This window comes from Marmota monax, unplaced genomic scaffold, assembly GCF_021218885.2.
Source record: "Marmota monax isolate L192 unplaced genomic scaffold, Marmota_monax_Labrador192_F-V1.1 WCK01_AAM20220418_F8-fsc00002, whole genome shotgun sequence".
Taxonomy (NCBI): domain Eukaryota; kingdom Metazoa; phylum Chordata; class Mammalia; order Rodentia; family Sciuridae; genus Marmota; species Marmota monax.
Genome location: NW_026693571.1, coordinates 39,375,453 through 39,389,007, shown reverse-complemented (window position 1 = coordinate 39,389,007; position 13,555 = coordinate 39,375,453). Strand labels below are relative to the sequence as shown.

The 13,555-nt window shown below is 40.6% G+C and overlaps 1 protein-coding gene and 1 pseudogene across 1 annotated transcript in view; one reads left to right on the top strand and one right to left on the bottom strand.

The window, feature by feature from the left end:
• Positions 1-13,555, top strand: part of Fhip1a (FHF complex subunit HOOK interacting protein 1A) — a 240,637-nt gene that overhangs the window by 95,818 nt on the left and 131,264 nt on the right. The gene's annotated exons all lie outside the window — the stretch shown is intronic.
• On the bottom strand, positions 2,979-3,762 carry LOC124102728 (proteasome subunit alpha type-1-like; annotated as a pseudogene).

Below are 13,555 nucleotides of genomic sequence, written 5' to 3'. Positions count from 1 at the left end.
TTTTTCTCACAACTGAAAATATCATTAAAACCTGGCTGGTCCTAGACAAGGATGGGAACTAGGAAGATTGTCTTTGTTCTCCCTTCTCTGGCCTTGTTCTTTTCTGTGCCCCTGCATACCTTCTGCTTCTTTTAGCTCCTTCTTGTCTCACATGGCCTGGGGACCTTCCCTGTCAGCATTTAAAAGAAAAAAAAAGTTTAAAAATTGGATATAATTTTATATTTACAGAAAAGTTGCAAAAAATAGTATGGAGAGCTCCTGTGTCCCCTTTATTCATTTTCCTGAATGCCGACCTCTTATTTACCATGCCAATAGTTCCAAGGTAATGTCCTTGGAGTGCATATATTTTAAACCTCTTATCCTAGGGACCTTGCTGTTGTCAGGGTACAGAGATGACTTGGTTCCTTCCTCTTTCTCTTACCTTAAGGAGTCAGCAATCTAGGAGTGGGTTTTGATGACTTAAGACTTTGTCTTCCCATATGAATTTTTATTAAACTGTTCCAAAAATGGCAGTGGGGAATGTACAGATAACAGTTTCTAGTAATTGAATGTAAGCTACAGTAGAATCTGGTGAGTAGGTCCTTTTGACTCGAGTCCACGCTGGGATCTTGAAATTGCTGTTTATTTATTTATTCTTCTGTTCATTTAGTATTAGTTACTGCCCTGTAAGTGCCAAGTACTTTCCTAGTCTCTGGAGATAACCAAATTAAACTTTATGATATAGCTCTTGCATTTAAGAAATTTGATCTAGGGCTATGGTTTGGATGTGAGATTGTAAGGGTCCGGCGAAGCGTCGGAGGAAGAGACCACCAAGAGACCAGCTCATGCAAAAGCAAGTGGGGTTTATTGAGGATCCATTCCAGCGCGCTGGGGCTCCGTGCTCACTCAAGAAGGGAGAGCAGCCCAGAGCCCCGAGCAGGGGCTGAGCACTGCTTAAGTACACTTTTTGGGGAGGGTGGGGACTTTATATACATCACAGTCTCCTTTAACAAATCATCATACACCGTGGGAAAATCAAACAACAACTCCTAAACATGATTAGTTCATTCATTGGCGGGAACAGGTCGGGCGGGAGTGATAGGTCAGTTCTAAGGGGGGAGGTACATTCAAACTGATTGGTTTAGGCCCTGTGATGTCTACGTGCAAAGTCACACAGGGTCCTAGGTTATCAAACAACCAGGCTATCAGGGGAAATATTTACTGGGCGGTTCCAAGTATTGTCTTAACAGCTACAGGAATTTCAGGTTTTGTGTGTAGCATAGGAACTTAACAATACCTGGTCCTTTACATTTTAACTCAGGCCTTGCAGCTTAGAAACTTTACAATGCCCTGTCTTTTACACTTTAACTTCAATTTCTTTTACCCTTACAAGATGTCCCCCGAAAAGCTCATTTCACCTCTGAACATTCTTGGCAATGCAAGAATGTTCAGAGGTGAAATGATTAGATTACAAGATGTGTCCTAATGAGTGGATTAATCCTTCTGATGGATTAGTGATTTGAATGGATTACTAGATGGTGACTGTAGGTAGGAAGGACATGGCTAGAGGAAGTAGTAGGTCACTGGTGAGCATGTCCCTGGGGATGATACCTTGTCCCTGGTTCCTTGGATGGGCTTGCACACTCCTGATCCCCCACCCCCGCTTTGTGGCTGCCATGAATTGATCAGCCTTCATCTGCCATGTTGTTCTGTCTCACCCCAGGCCTGCCTAGAGCAATGGAGTTGACTAACTGCAAACCGAGCCTTTGAAACCATGAGCCAAAGTAAACTTTTCCTAAGTTGTTCTTGTCAATTTTTTGCTTATAGTAACAAAAGCTGATTAACTTGTAGAGTGATCAAAACAGTTACAAAACAATGGAAATATGGTGGAGATACATACAGGGTGTGGTGGGAATGCAGGGAAGATCTAGCCCAATCTGACTAATCCTCATTAAGCTGCTCCACCCAGAAAGAACACATGGGGACTGTGAAATAATATGGTTCTGTCCAGGCAAACTTACATTAAGATGGTTTAGGTAAATTCAGGGGACTGTCAGTGCTTTGTTTTTTTTATAAATGGATAATACATTGCTGCCCATGAAGTAGAGTTGAAATAATTATTAAATGCACCAGTATGCTGATTGTGGTTATCGTCCCCCCAAGAAGGTGAAACAGTTTTATTTCACAATTGTCTTTAAAACTGAAAAGACACTTTTTTCTTTCATATAAAGACATTACTACAATTGGGTTCAGTGGCGCATAACTGTAACCCAGCTACTTGGGGGACTGAGACAGGAATATTGCAAGTTCCAGGAGAGCCTGGGCAATTTAGTGAGAGATCTTGTCTGAATGCTGCAGTCTGGCTGGGCACAAAATAACCGAGCCACCACAACGCCTTGTAGATTCAAACAGCAACTCTTTATTCCCGAACTCTCACTGACACTCTACCCACACTTTCCGTGAACACACTCCTCCACCTGGCTCGCGTGCCAAATCTCTCAGAACCCTGCGAGAACTCCAAAGGAGCAGGTGCCTGAGGCAGCAGGATATGCCCTAATCCCAGCAGGATCCGCCCTAATCCTGGAGCCACCCTATTCCCAGCAGGATCCACCCTAAACCCCCGAGCTACCCTAATTCCTGAGCAGGGTCACCTTTCAACCCAAAATGCCATGCGTCATTCCTACTTGGCTATGGCTCTCAGCATCTGAAAAATAAAATAGAGAAGGACTGGGGCAGAGTGCTTGTCTAGCATGCATGGGGCCCTGAATTTAATCCCCAGATCACAAAACAAAAACATTAGTATAGATACCTGTACTTTATAGAAAAAGATTATATAAGACCACCCCAAAGAAAAATATAACCCATCATATGGTTTCAATAAGGTTGTTAGGAAAAATTCGCGTTTGGACCAATGACTCTAAGACTCCGTCCCACAACTGCGTCACCTAGTTCACAGTGTGGGTCGCTGTCATCAGTGTGTGCTCCTACGTTCTCATCACCTAGCCTTCCGTTGGTTTGTCAGCCTGTTTTGCAGGTTTGTCAGCAGATTGTGCAGGTCGTGCCTTTCTCCATGATCCTTCTCAAGGACCTTCCAGGAAAGGAGACACATTATTATTCTAGTAGATCATAAATTCCAAGTCCTTACCAACAGTCCTAATTGGTAGAACATGTCTCATTGAAGGTACAGAGCCCATGTTTAACCTGTTCATTTGAGTTCCATTCCATAAACACAGACATATGTCTCTCTGAGGAAGTGTGAATTGATGGAGAAAGGGCTCACATGGACAGAACTCTGCAGTCAAAATAGTTAATGGCAGACAGGTAGGTTTGGAAAATGTGAATGCCCATATCATCATAGCCAGCAGCAAGCAGCTGACACCATATGGTCTCCAGCCTTACCACTGTGTTGGTATCCGGGTCTTGCTTCTAGTTAGAGGTGCAAGATGAGACCCAGGGAGTGGTCTTGTCAAATAAAGTCTGATTTCCAAACAACTCATGGAACATAAAATTACATAACAGTCTAGCATCAGCAGTAAACCCCCAAGTTGAGATACCAATATGGTTGTCAGCGTGGAGAATTTTTCCTGGTGAGCAGCAAATTCGGACTATACCCTTTTCAATGCAGCCAGCTCTGCATGCAATTTCGATTTCAGACCAACTGTGGCTGAACCTTGTTTAACAGCTTCCGTTGAATATTCAGTTGTATAAACTCTGCCAAACAGTGACTTCATTGTCATACTGGTTGTGAAACGTAGTGCCAGCAGGGACCTGGATGAGTGTCATCTTCCTGACTCTTTTCTGTGAAATTAAAAATGTGGACTTTTATAGATATATATGTATATACCCAGTAATACACATATGTGAATGTATATGTGTACACATATAAAAATTGACTTCAATAAATATTCTTACACCCTGTTTTTCAATATTTTATCATGAAAACTTTTGTTATGAGAGATTTTTAAACATAAAGTTGGAATAATTTTGCAGTAGACCCATCATTTAGACTTTCTAACAAACATTTATTCTTGGCTTATCACACATCTGTTCATTTATCCATCATTCCCTTATTAATCTGTCTTAATTCTTTTGATATGTTTAAAGTAAATCATGAAATAGCCTCTAAGTACTTCAGTATACCTGTCATAAAAATTAAATATTTGTTTGCAGTTTTTCTTTTGGTACAAAATTTGTGCTCAGTGAAATGCATGCATCTTAAGTGTGTATTTCCTGAGTTTTGAACACATGTACCTGTGTAACCCAGACGTCATCATGATATAGAAAATATACAACGTCATCTATCATCATCACCCTCTATAGAAAGTTCCTTTGTGACCCTTCCCAGTCAATCCCCACCTCCCTCTTTCCAGAGGCTACTACTCTTCTAATTTTTTTCTTTTGTCTTTTGTGGTACTGGGGATTAAACCCAGGGATACTTAACCGTTGAGCCACTCCTCCATCCCTTTTTATATTTTGTTTAAAGACAGAGTCTAACTAAGTTGCTGTGACCTTGCTAAGTTGCTGAGGCTGGCTTTGAACTTGTGATCCTCCTGCCTTAGCCTCCTGAGCCACAGGGAGTATAGGAGTATGCCATTACCCCTGGCACTGTTCTTTTTTTTTTTTTTTTTTTTGCATCATAAATGTATTTGTCTGTTGTCCAATTTCAAATAAATGGAATCACACAATATATGCATTTTTTTTGTGTGTAGTGCTTATTTCCTTTGACATAGTTTTTAAGAATCATCAGGTTGTTTATATTTTAGTTCTTTTTTTAAAAAAATTGCAGAGTAGGGCTGGGGTTGTGACTCAGTGGTAGAGCACTTGCCTAGCGTGTGTGAGGCACTGGGTTCGATCTTCAGCACTGCATATAAATAAACAAAATAAAGGTCCAAATAAAATAACACCAACTTTGTTTAAAAAAATTGCAGAGTAGTATTCCATTGTATGAATATACAGTTTCCCTATTGATGGACATTTGGATATTTTCATTTTTTAATGATTATGAACAAATTTGCTGTGAACATTCTTTTCCAAGTCTTTAAAGTGGATATATATGAATGAATGTGTGTGTGTATAGATTTGTGTGCATGCGCTCTGTTTCTAGGGATAGACTGACTTGATCATAGGATGGACATATGTTTACCTTCATGAGCAATCACCAGGGCTGTTTCAAAAGTGGCTGCTGGTTTTACTTTTCCACTAATAACATACGTGAATTCCTGCGGCTCCACATCCTTGGGTTGTTCATTCTTTTCACCTTGGTGATTCTGGTTGGTGTGCAGTGTCATGATGAGGTTTAGTACTTATTGTGTGCTTATTGGCTGTTTGTATATCTTTTGTGAAACTCTGACCTCGTTTTCATTTTTAACACCGTCTGAGCTGTTGGAGTATTTGGAAACCGTCTTTTGCAGACATGCTCTGTAGCTCTTTACTCCCATGCTGGGACCTGCTTGTTCATTTTCTTAATTGTGTCTTTGATGAGCATTTTTATTTATTTCTTTATGTTTTGTCTTTTTGAGGTGGTGAGGGCTCTCACTAAGTTGTTGAGTCTGATCTTGAACTTGTAGTTCTCCTGTCTCAGTCTTCCATGTATAGCTGGGATCACAGGCATGTGCCACTCCACCCAAAAAATGAGACAGTCATTATTTTTCCTATTATTGTTTTCTGTACCCTAAGAAACCTTCCCCCACTCCCAACTCATGATGCTGTTCTCCTCTAAAACTTTATGGTTGTATCTCTTACATTCGCATCTGTATTATACCTCTGCCGCAGTCTGGCTGGGCACAATCAGGAGCCACTTGTCAAAAGAAACTAACTTTATTTTTAGAACCACACATGCCAAACAAAACAGCCTCTCAGGAAAAACCCTCAGAGCCTCAACTGCCACCACCGGCTTTCCACAAGCCTCTCTCTCCCACACAAGCTTCTCTCCACCTCCCATAATCCTCCTGCTCTTGAGGCCGATTGGCTGGGTCACGTGGGCGGAGCCAAAAAAGTCCCCCAATGAGCAGCTCCGTGGTCTGAAAGGTCAGGGAAACAGCCCAATGAGCATCACCGCAGAGGAGCCAATCAGCTAGATGTTGCTGGGGCCGCTGTGAGCCAATCATCAGCCGGCAGCTGGAAGTTTGCTGGCAGCTGGAAGTTTGCTGGGGCCCCTTTGGCTGTGGCTCTCAACATCTCCCCCTCTCTGTTTAAACAACAAGCATGTGGCTTAGGGACCGTGCCTGCCTTAGGTTGTCCAATAGTACATATGGTCCTTAGGTTGGTACCATTGCAATTGGATCTTACCCGTCACTGACTACCGGTCCAGTATACAGCCACACCTGTGGAGAGGTCTTTGTACCAGCGGGGGGGTGAGGTTCTTTGCCTCACCTCTGTTGGCCCCCAAATTTTAGCTGGACGATCATGACAAGCAGAAGGGAGGAAGATACACCAAGCCAATTGACGGCTCCTTTTGGAAAAATTGTACCACCAATGACATCATCAGCAAAAATACCCCAACACTACCACAAGTCGCTGCACCAACAGATAGTTCACAATGCATACAGGTGAGCTCACAATGTGTCCAGGCAAGTTCTGCAAGCAGTTCAGTGATGGCTATTGTAGAAGCTGTAGATTGGTTTTATCTTTGACTTCACCAGCACTGGGATGAAGATAGGAATTCTGGCAATAATGGCTAAAGAAAAAATTATGTAACATTCCAGAAGGCACTAAAAGAAAACAATTTTCTTAACAATTTACATTGTCTTCACTGGCACTGGGATGAAGATAGGAATTCTGGCAATAATGGCTAAAGAAAAAATTATGTAACATTACAGAAGGCACTAAAAGAAAACAATTTTCTTAACAATTTACATTGTCTTAAAGAGAATTATTAAATATAATGAAAAGGAAAGGTGAAAGTAAACAAACAGATCTGTTAACCTTCTTTTTTGTTTACATGTTAAAACAATCCTCAACAGTTGTTTACCCAATTTAAATTAAACCATATAAATCACGTGAAAAAAAAATTTGGATCCATTTTATCATGAGCGCTCATCATATATGATATATGGACATACGTACATTCAAACATATAACACAAAACACAAGTGTGCACACATAATATAATACATACAACACATAACATTATAGTAAAGGCCTTATAACTTTTTACAGGTGAAATCTCCATTGCAATGTTTAAAAACTCTGTAGTCAAAAAATAGAACTGATCAGCAAAACATTAACCTAGGTCTGTATGAGCTCAAAAAACAAAATAGAACTTCATGATATGGCAAAGGGCAATAATAAAATAGATATTGAAAAAAGCATCCTGGTTCTGTTGCAGATGTAAGAATAGCCAAACTGGAGTTTTGGATATCAGTTGTTATGGATTTGAGCCAAATCATCTTCTTTTTGGTCTGTAGAAATCGCTTTAGTTAATCTTTCTGGAATCCAAATCGGCTGCTGTTCTCCCTGTGGAAACACATAAACAGACCCCCGACTCCAGACAATCACTGGGTCAGGACCTTGGTTAATCTCTCTGGAATCCAAATCGGCTGCTGTTCTCCCTGTGGAAACACACAAACAGACCCCCGACTCCAGACAATTACTGGGTCAGGACCTTTCCATTGTCCTGTTAGAATATCCTTCCAAAGTACCTTGGGCTTATGCACATTTTTGGATACATATGCCTTTCCGCAGCACTAAGTCCTGATGAATCCAAATTTAAAAAGTTTAGAGTAAAAAGGGTTATTTTAAGTTTATCTTTGGGGAATATATACCCCTTCCCAATTCCTTCTTTTTGCTTTAATAAGTACATTTTAATAGTTTGATGAGCTCTTTCAACTATGCCTTGTCCCTGTGGATTGTATGGGATTCCTGTTATATGAGTAATGCCAAATGTTGAGCAAAATTGTTTAAAAGAGGTAGAAGTATAACCAGGGGCATTATCTGTTTTTAACTGTTTTGGAACACCCACAGTGGCAAAATTTTGTAAGCAATGAGCTATAACATCTTTAGTTTTTTCTCCGGCATGAAGGGAGCCCATCAAAAATCCAGAAGAAGTATCAACTGTAACATGCAAATATTTTAATTTTCCAAATTCTGGCAAGTGTGTGACGTCCATCTGCCAAATATGGTTAGGTATCAATCCTCTAGGATTGACTCCAAGATTAACTTGTGGTAAAAAGGTCACACAATTTTGACATTGTTTTATTATTTGTCTAGCTTGTTCCTTAGTTATTTTAAAACGCTTTTGTAAAGTATTAGCATTGACATGGAACTTTTTATGAAAATTTATAGCAGCTTCTAGTGTAGAGAAAATATGTATGTCATGTGTAGTTTTATCTGCTAAATCATTGCCCAAACTAAGGGCTCCAGGCAATCCTGTATGTGCCCTGATATGTCCTATAAAGAATGGATCTTTTCTGTCCCAGATTAGACTTTGTATAGTGGAAAGCAAAGAGAAAACAGTAGAAGAAGGGGAAATCCTACCAGCATCTTCAAGAGATACTATAGCATTAACTACATACTGACTATCAGAAAATAAATTAAATACAGAATCTTTAAACATCATAAAAGCTTGTAAAACTGCATTAAGCTCTACCTTTTGAGCTGATTGTTTGGGTACTAAAAATGTAAAAGTTTGATCAGGGGTAATTACTGCTGCTGTACCATTATTTGACCCATCAGTGAATATATTTGGAGCATTCATGATAGGTGTTTTTCTTGTCATTTTTGGAAAAATTACAGGATGCAATGACCAAAAAGACAATAAAGGATTAGATGGTAAGTGGTTATCAAATGAAACATTAGATTTGCACATGATTATTGCCCAAGTATTTAACTCATTAGTTAACTCATCAATTTGATTCATAGTATATGGAGTAATAATTTTATTGGGAGAAATTCCAAACACTCCCTTTGCTGCTTTTATTCCTTTGAGTATTAATTGTCCTACAGCCTCAGGATACCTAGTAAGAATAGTGTTAGGAGAATAAGATAAATGTATCCATAATAATGGACCTTCTTGCCAAAATACTCCTGTAGGAATATTTTTTTTGGTAGTACAATAATAAAGGCAAACTTACATCAATTCTATCCAAATGCATATTTTCCATATATGTTTCAATGATTTTTAATGCCTTTCTTGCTTCAAACGTTAACATTCGGGGTGAATTTGGATCTGATGGACCTTTTAGGATATCAAATAAAGGTCCCAACTCTCCTGTTGGTATACCTAGATAAGGCCTTATCCAATTTATGTCTCCTAATAACTTTTGAAAGTCATTAAGTGATTTGAGTTGATCTACTCGTATTTGAATTTTTGGTGGACGGACCATGGTTGAGGATAATAGAACTCCTAAATAATTAATTGGGAAATTTAATTGTACTTTATCTATTGCTATCTCTAGATTATAATTTTTTAATAAGTTTGTAAGTGTGGCATAACATTCTAGCAATGTGTTTTTATCTTTGTGTGCTAATAATACATCATCCATATAGTGAAATATTTGTAGTTCAGGATTTTGATTTCTAAGTGGCTGGATTACTTTGTTAACATAAATTTGACACATAGTTGGGCTGTTAGCCATCCCTTGAGGGAGTACTTTCCATTCATATCTCTGATCAGGACCTTCATGATTCAGTGCAGGGATAGTAAATGCAAAACGTGGACTATCCTCAGGATGAATTGGAATTGAAAAAAAACAATCTTTAATATCTATAACTAAAACATACCAGGTTTTTGGCAAAGCAGACAACTGAGGAATCCCTGATTGAGCAGGTCCCATAATAACCATCTCATTATTAATGGCTCTTAAATCTTGCAATAATCTCCATTTACCAGATTTCTTTTTGATGACAAAAATGGGAGTATTATGGGGAGATACAGAAGGTTGTATATGTCCTTCCGCTAATTGTTGTTTGACCAGGTCATGGGCTGCTTGTATCTTTTCTTTAGTCAGGGGCCACTGAGGAACCCATACTGGTCTTTCTGATTTCCAAGTAATTTTTATTGTCTCAGTGGCCCTTTCTGAAAATCCAACCCATGTCTGTCTGTTCCTTGATCTATTTGTATTGGTGCTGCTATACCTTGTTCTTGTTTTTCTAATCTTTTTCCTTTCCTAAAACCTTGTCTAGTCATAATAGTGGGTGCATTTTGGTTGATGTTATTTGTTAATGTCAAACCTAATTGATCTAGGACATCTCGTCCCCATAAATTTACGGGAAGATGATCCAATACATATGGCTGTATAGTTCCTTCACATCCTTCAGGATCCTTCCAATCTAATACCATTGCACTTCTATGGGGATTAGTCGCCACTCCTAGGCCTCGAAGCGTTTGAGTGGCTTGTTGTAATGGCCAATGTTTTGGCCATTCTTGACGAGAGATGATGCTAAGGTCTGCACCTGTATCCAGTAGCCCATTAAATTCATGTCCTTGAATATTTAGTTTTAGCATGGGGCGAGAATCTAAATTTAAAGAAAGCATAGCCCAATCTACACCTGTGGAGCCTAATCCCTTGGAACCTCTTTCTACAGTACGACTGGAAAATTTATCATGTAGGCTGGGTATTATTAGTAACTGTGCTATTCTATCTCCTGGTGAAATTACTGATATACCCTTTGGAGAACTGGCTATAATTTTTATTTCACCTTCATAATCGGGATCAATTACCCCAGGACTTATCATAAGTCCTTTTAGAGTAGAAGAGCTGCGTCCCAATAATAAGCCTACTGTTCCTTTGGGAAGAGGTCCTTTCACCCCTGTGGGAATGATTTGAACTCCCATCTCTGGAGTTAGTACTGCTCTGGCGGAGGCGCAGATGTCCAACCCTGCGCTCCCTCTGGTTTGTCTGATGAGGGATCTGATGGACACTGTGTCCTGGGCACTACCCTGATGGGGTTGCTGGGTTCCTCCAGTGCTCCGTATATTTGTGGTTTTGGGCCCCGGAGCATTGGGCCCCCCTGTCCATTTTTTGGCAATGGAGCCCGATGCCTTTCTCCACGATATCGTGGATAAACACCTGGTCCTTGTTCGTTTTTTGATAATGGAGTACCCTCTATGGTGGTTTGAGAACGGCATTCATTAGCCCAATGTCTCCCTCTACGGCATCGTGGGCAAATACCTGGTATTCTACTCCTTTGATACCTAGTTTTGTTAAACCCTCCTCCAATGGGGCAATTCCTTTTAAAATGTCCTGTTTGTTCACAATTGTAGCATGTTCTTGGCCTGGCATCTAAAGCCTGTTTTACTGCAGCTGCCACAATTTGCCCTTGTTCATTAATGTCTCTGGCATCTAAAGCCTGTTTTACTGCAGCTGCCACGACTTGCTCTTGTTCATTAATGTCTCTACATAATTTAATATATGTGTTTAAATCTTCATGTTTCCATGGTCTAATGATATCTCTGCACCAATGATTCGCTTGCTCATAAGCCAGGTGTTTTAGTAATGGCATTGCTTGTTCTGTATTCCCAAAAACTCTGGTAGCTGTTTGAATAAGCCTATCTACAAATTCAGCATAAGGTTCATTAGCTCCTTGTATTACCTTAGATAATTGACCTTGTAAACCTCCATGTCCTTGTAAAGTCTTCCATGCCTTAATTGCATCTGCAGCAATTTGTGCGTATACGCCAGGATCATATGCAGTTTGTTGCTGCTGATCCTCATAAGGTCCCTTTCCTAACAACATACCTAGATTTCTCTGAGACGCCTAGCCGTCTCCTTGCAAAATTCCTCATTGGCAACCTTCCATAACAGGTATTGTCCTCCATTTAGCACAGCTTTACACATATTAGCCCAATCTGCTGGCATCATGTTCAAGTTGTTAATGGATTCGACCATGCTTACAGTGAAGGGTGCTTGAGGACCATAGGTTGTTACAGCCTCTTTTAGCTGCTTCACTGTTTTGAAATTTAAAACTTGGTAAAATCGCTGCCCTCCTGCCTCAAATACAGGGCATGTTAATATTTGAGATCTTGTCTCAGGATCCCAACTATCAACTGCGGGGGTTGGGGACCTCCCAGCATATGGAGGTGGCCTTGTTAGTTGGACACTTACGTCCTCTGGTGATAGAAAGGTGTTAGTAGCAGTCTCCTGTAGAGGTAGTGCTGTTGGTTGGACACTTACACCCTCTGGTGATAGAAAGGTGTTAGTAGCAGTCTCCTGTTGTAACTTTCCCCCTGATGGCTTTTTCTGTTTTACACTTTCTTTCTCTGTCTGACTAGCTTGAGAGGCCTTCTCTTTTACTTGAATCTTTTCCTCTGTCTGACTAACTTGAGAGACCTTCTCTTTTACTTGAATCATTATGTCTTCTTCTTCCTCTACCATTGTCTGAACTGAAGGCTTTGGACTAAGCAAACAAGATACGAACGTCCACAATGGCAATGTGCCAACTGGCAGAGTCCCTGGGCTTTTCTTTTCTATTCTTTTTAAATCTTCACCATGATGGTTCCATTGTGATATATTTAACAACTCCTCCTTAAAAAGCCATGGGCTACATTTTTGTATTGTATCAACGTATGCCCTGATTGTTCTTGATTTTACTGATGCCTCCTTCCTCTAACAATTTACTTAACACTCTTTCAGTTTGTTTTTTACTAATTTCTGATCCCGTATTTCTACTATAATACAACCCAACAAGATAATGCCTAACAAAACTGAAACTGAGTGAAACAAAATTGGAACAACACAAAATCATTATAATAGCCTCCTGAAATGTCCATCCGTCCTTTCTCCCTATCTGTTCCTCAGATGTGAGCGTTTTTTCTTCCATCTTACACATCTCCAGGGACAGGCAACTTAAAACACAAGTGAAACAAAATAACAAAAGAAGAATCTTAAAATGGCTACCCATCCTCTCACCCTGCCCTCAGGGGCGAGCAGTTCACTTACCCTCAGTCGCTCCCCATGCGAGCCACGAAATGCCGCAGTCTGGCTGGGCACAGTCAGGAGCCACTTGTCAAAAGAAACTAACTTTATTTTTAGAACCACACACGCCAAACAAAACAGCCTCTCAGGAAAAACCCTCAGAGCCTCAACTGCCACCACCGGCTTTCCACAAGCCTCTCTCTCCCACACAAGCTTCTCTCCACCTCCCACAATCCTCCTGCTCTTGAGGCCGATTGGCTGGGTCACGTGGGCAGAGCCAAAAAAGTCCCCCAATGAGCAGCTCCATGGTCTGAAAGGGCAGGGAAACAGCCCAATGAGCATCACCGCAGAGGAGCCAATCAGCTAGATGTTGCTGGGGCCGCTGTGAGCCAATCATCAGCCGGCAGCTGGAAGTTTGCTGGCAGCTGGAAGTTTGCTGGGGCCCCTTCGGCTGTGGCTCTCAACATACCTCAAGTCAGTTTTTGTGATTTTTGTGAAGTAGGGGTCAAGGTTAATGTCCTCTGTACAGATATCCAGTTATTCCAGCACAGTTTGTTGGAAAAGCCCCCCCACCCCCCCGCATTGTTGGACTGTGTTGGTTCCTTTGTTGGAAATCATGGCTGTGAATGTGGGAGTCCACTTCAGGAGCACTGTGTTCTGTCTTGTAGTTACTTTGATTAGTGTTGCATCCTTCTTAATAGTTGTATATTGTATAGATGTTC